Raw genomic sequence first — 5,842 nt, forward strand, 5'->3', positions numbered from 1 at the left:
AAGAATCTGTGTCCATGGCTTAGCAGGTTTCCTCTTAATCCTTCAAAGATAAAGGGCCTGCCTCCACCCCTCTCCCCACAGTCCCACGCAGGTGCTGGCGCCTGCCAATGCGGGGACACCGGTGGGCGTGGGGACAGGAACCTTCAGTAGCTCTGGGGGGCTTTCTGGTGTCCCCCAGGCCCCCATACACCCATTCCATCCGAGGCATCATTTCCTAACTCACAGGGGAGTTAAAAGCCTAAAAAAAAAAATCCCTCCTGACTCCTCTGGAATTTCAATGGACCGCCTCCTCCCTATGGCCCCCACTCCAGAATTTTCTCCTCGGGTTTCATCCTTCTTTCCATAAGGAGGCCCTCTCCTTGGTCCCCACATCCGTCTTCCTTAGAAACAGAGCCTCAAAGGGCCGGAGAGAAGGGCCCCCTGGCAGGTGCCAGTCTACATGACTGGATCCCCCCTCCTCCCCAGAGAGGCTCAGGGGACGCTGCCCTCACCCCAGCCCAGCCCAGCCTGTGCCACGTTGCCCTTCCTCAGGAACATTTTCTCAAAGCGCTTCTAGGGGCGCCTTGGTGGCTCAGTCGGTTATGATCTCACAGTTGATGAGTTCGAGCCACACACTGGACCCTGTGCTGACAGCTCAGAGAGCCTGGAGGCTACTTTGGATTCCGTCTCCCTCTCTGCCCCTCCCCGCATCAAAAATAAATAAAACAAAAAATTCTAGGCGCTTCTGAAGAGCCAGGTCACCTCCCTCCGCCCCCCTCGGTGACCACTGTGTATTGTAAACAGACCCCTTCTAAAAACAACATGGCTCCCTCTCCACTCCTTTGGTTTTGAAACCCAGAAGAGGGGAGCTGGGAAGAAAGGGCCAAGGGACACTTCAGTCTGTGGCCTGAGTGACAAGGGCAGGGCCGTGTGAAGAGGCTGGGCGTCTGGCCGCCACAAGGTCATCGCCTCAGGAGCCTGGGCTGGTGGCAGCACAGGGGACAACAGAGTCCGTGCCCTGTGCCAATTCAGCAATGAGGGAAGAGTCTTGGAACCCCAGGACGTTGAAACAGAAAATACGGACGGTAGCTTCGTAGTTTGTAGTCTGGAGTATTTGGAAGGGCCCTGGGCCACCTCTGTGACTCGAGCAAGCCTATTTTTTCTCCAGGCCTCAGTTTCCTAAACAGGAGGGAGTTAGAAGCATCAAGGCTTCAGCAGGAACAGCAGATGCTGGTGGGCTTGGAGCCTGGCTGGCTCAGCCCCCAGGGAACTGCTGCTGCTTCCGAGGCCCAAACTAGCTTTGGGGTGAGCAAAGGGCAGTGGTAAGAAACGTGGCTTAGCAGGTGTCCCTGTCGGGGGTGCTCCCATGGGGTCAGAGAAATAACGGGAAGAGGCTGACCACGCGCTGCACCCAGGTGACCCTGGAAATGGGGCGCGTCTGCCTGGCCGGGCGGCCATCCCGTGTTCCAGTGTGGTTCAAGCACAGGCCACGGCCGGTGCCATGTAGCCAGCAATCCGGCAGAACAACCCAAACCCAGCCCAAATTCCAGCACCAGACTGCAATCTCTAGCTTTTCCGAAGGAAACCAATTCTTAAGTCTTTTTGCACTCCGTGCATCCTCTGTGATTGTAAAAGTCAGGAAGAACAAAGAGGGGTTTTGGTGAGGTCTGCGGTTTCTAACAGAATCCAGCTCTCGGGAGCCTTTTCTTTGGCCCACATAGTACCGTTACGACAGTGAATTAGATGCAACATTTTAAAATTGGGCGATTTCACGTTTAAACCCTGGCTTTTCTTTTTAAAGCACCTGAACAGCCACAGCAGGCCCGGATTCCCCCAGGCCACGAGTACCCCCTCCAAGTGGGACACAATCTCAACTGTGCCCTGGTCCCCACCACTCCCTAGTGTCCACCCACCCCTTTGTGCAGTTAACCTGCCTGTCCAGCCCCTTGAACACTGGTTTTCGACCTCTGACCTTGAAGGTCCCTCAAGTCTCCAGCCAACGTGTTACCTGTGATTTCCAGGTAGGATACTCTCGTAGCAGGCAGGGAGAGGGAGAATTCAGGATTCCTACATACTCGTGACTGAGGCTTCAGTTTTTAATCCAACCTGAGCTGAGCTCACAGAAGAAAAGCCAGAAAGAATACAGAGCGTTCCCTTCCCACAAGATTCCTTCTGCAGGCAACAGCCATCACTTTCGAAAAGGCCCCCGTCTCCATTTTTACTGACAAGTGGTCCTTTGTCCTCCTCTCTGCCACAGGATCCCCATAATCTAAGGTGTGTTGGAACACACTGAACTGGAGAACTCTGGGGCTGGGCCAAGTGCACAGGGAGCCGTGGTAGCCAAGGGGGAGGAGGGGACAGTGGGGCCCTGCCCGGCTCTCGAGCCTGGTCAACCCAGGGATCTGGTTCTCCAGTAATTCATTCCAACAGCGTTCGTTACCGTGTGCTTGGCCCTGGGCGCCCCCCCAACCCCCCGCAGCTCGTGTGCTTGGCCCTGGGGGGGGGGCCCACTCCCCCCCCCCCCCCCCCCCAGCTCACGTTAGCTTTCCCAAGCCCCGTGCTACTCCCAGCGAGCCACCCGCCACGTGGGAACTGGATGGCTTTAAAGGAAAGCCACCTTTCCTTTCCGAGGTGCCAGAGGATGCACTTTAAATACTGGGATTCGGGGCACCTGGGTGAGTGTCTGACTTCGGCTCAGGTCACCATCTCACGGTTTGTGAGTTCGAGCCCCACGTCGGGCTCTGTGCTGACGGCTTGGAGCCTGGAGCCTGCTTCGGATTCTGTCTCCCTCTCTCTCTGCCCCTCCTCCCAGCTCACGTTCTGTCTCTCTCTCGCTCTCTCAAAAATAAACATTAGAAAAGCAATAATAAGTAAATACCTGAGATTCACGGTCCTAGGAATCAAGGAACTACAGTAATGTGCCCTCTCTGGTGAATCTCCCTTGGCCTCGGCCGATAGGTCTTGGGAACACCTGAGTGAGAACACCTGTATGTAACTAGCTGCTGTGTGCGCTGTGATGGGCTCAGGGGTGGGCTTGTCCCGGCCCACACCCTTCACCCCAGGGCCCGTCCACGGTGACACAGGAGGAGGGGAGGGAGGGAGAGACATCGGTGCTTCCTCAGGGCCGGGGACACTGGCACGGGGGGGGGGGGGGGTGCGGGGGGGGTCACCGCGCAGCTCTGGGGACCTGTGTGGTTTGTGCTATAGAAGCCAGGTGAAGCCCATTCTTCTCTCGGAGTCCCTGGAACGCTCAGGCCTTACAGGCTCTGTGAGCTTCTTCAACAAGATCCCCATTTAAGCTTTTTATTTTTTTTGTAAGTTCTGATATTGTCAAATTACTAACAGAATTCAACTTTGTTAATTTTTTTTTTTTAACATTTATTTTTGAGAGAGCGTGAGCGGGGGAGGGACAGCGAGAGAGGGAGACACAGAATCCAAAGCAGGTTCCGGACTCAGAGCTGTCGGCACAGAGCCCAAGGCGGGGCTCGAAGTCGCGGACCGCGAGATCATGACCTGAGCTGAAGTCGGACGCTCAACCGACTGAGCCACCCAGGCGCCCCTAACAGAATTCAACTTTAATGGAGCATTTATTAATCTTCTTTAGAAATGTTCTTTCAACACATCTGGGGAAATGCTGGGGCCTTAACTAGTTCTGAGTTCTAGTTCCAATGGCTTTGGGCAAATTACATTGTTTTTAAGTGTTTATTTTTGAGATAGAGCACGCATACACACACGCACAAGCAGGGGGAGAGGCAGAGAGAGGGAGACAAGAGAATCAGAAGCAGGCTCCGGGCCGTCAGCATAGAGCCTGACATGGGCCCGACTCTGGGCTCAATCCCACGAAGCAGATCACGACCTGAGCCGCAATCAAGAGTTGGATGTTTAACTGACTTGAGCCACCCCAGCGCCCCTGGGCAAATTATTTAATCTCTCTGACCCCCACTTCCTTCATTATGTGATGGAGGTCATAACACCTGTCCTGCCTTCATTTCAGGGGTGAAATGCGATTGTATTTCGGAACTTCTGAAAACTGATACTAGGCCCCAATCCTGCTGGATCTGATTCAGTAGGCCAGCACTGGGGTCCACAAAGAATCTGCATTTTATACATACAAACAGACCCAAACCCTCCATTTGTGGTCTATCTTATCCGCACAACGCACGGTCAGGGGCCCCATCCCGGCCCATCACAATGGGCTGGAGAGACAAAAAGACAAGCACTTCCCACATAGATGGGAAAGGCCTCAGATTTAGCATTTCAGAGCTCTGCAGAGCTTTGCTCCGGTGTCTGATGTTCTGTTCACCAACTTCCTCTTTTATGCACCGGCAATCCCATCCTTCGGTTGGCACACGCTGGGTTAGAGACAATCACTGACAAGAGGGGTGTGCCTTTGTCAACGAGAACTCCAAGCCTGGGACTCAGCGATGGACCTACCCGCGACGAACCCCTGCCAGGGACGAGCTGAGCCAGCACACGTCCTGCACGGGGTCCCTACAGGCACGCTGCAGAGGCTGGGGCTTCATGTTACGCAAGGAGTTAGGTAACTTGCCCCCAGTCACACGGCAAAGGAGCAGTCAGCCTGGATTAAGGCTTTGGGAACAGCGCATGCCGGACCCCGGATCCTAGCAGGCACACGGTCAACGGCTCGAATCTTCAGCCTTCCGGATTTGGTGCTGTTTTCTACACTCAGCTCCCTCCAGGTGTCTACGTACCTCCTGGAGAGGCCGAGACCGCGAACATCGAACATTCCTCAAACTTGTACACGCGACACAAACAACAGATTCAACTGATCCCTTGTCACTGCTTCCGCCGAGTGGAGGCTGCAGGGAAAAGCCAGCGGGTGACGGGCACAAGAGACAAGCCCAGAGCAGGCACTGTGCGGAGTCAAACAGACCAAACGTCACGAGCCATTTTTGAGACACGCGGGCACACGTGACCGTGCACTGGGTACGGGATGAAATCATTCACTTTGGTGACTGTGCTGAGGTGCGAAGAGCATCCTCAAGTCCGCAGCAGCGACAGAGAAAAGAAGGGGGACGGACAGATGAAGATGCGGCAAAATCCTGGTGACCTGTTTCACATGGGTGATAAGCAAATACACATGGCCTTGTGTGTACCGACCACACCGAAGCCCCAGGAAAAGAACCACTCGGTTCTCCCGGCAGTGCCGGAGGGGTTTGCCTCTTCAAGCCCCACACCCACCTCCACTCCGGAATCTTCTGGCATCCAGCCCAAGGGGAGACCCGCTCCTTCTCCCAGTGGGAGAGGACACACAGGTGGACCTAGACCTACTGCACTGGCCACTCGGAGAACTTACCAGAGCAGCACCACCCTCCCGTGCTTGGGCCACTTGGCTGGAAAGGGGTCGTCTGGAAAGGCCCACCCAGGCGGCCCCGCCCCAAGACCTAAGACCTGCTTCCTGGCCCCCAGCCGGCCCCCCCCACAATCACACGTCACTGCTGAAAGCTGCCGCTGGCTCCAGAACTGTCGTCCTCCTCACTTCTGTGTTAGTCACGTCAGGAGCAGGGGAGTGTCAGGGGAGGGGAGGTGGAGGCGAATGGAACCACTGGAACGAGGCTCCCGTCACGCACGAATCCCCCAGACCCCCATGTCGGGGCCGCACCATGCCCTCCTCCCGGGCTCCTGAAGTGCTGGGGACAGTCTCCTCAGCCTCCACCCCTGCCGTCCACACAACCGGGAGCTAGATCGCCGATGCCCCCCCCCCACCTCCGCCAGGACACCCCACTCCCCGAATGCTCGGGGCGTCTGTGGCAACAGGCACCTGCAGGACGGCCAGCCCTCCCCATCTTCAGCTCAACCCAGGCTCCAGGACGGAGCGGACATTCTCTGACACGGTGACGGG

The sequence above is a fragment of the Panthera leo genome, chromosome A2, assembly GCF_018350215.1.
Source record: "Panthera leo isolate Ple1 chromosome A2, P.leo_Ple1_pat1.1, whole genome shotgun sequence".
In the NCBI taxonomy this organism is placed as follows: domain Eukaryota; kingdom Metazoa; phylum Chordata; class Mammalia; order Carnivora; family Felidae; genus Panthera; species Panthera leo.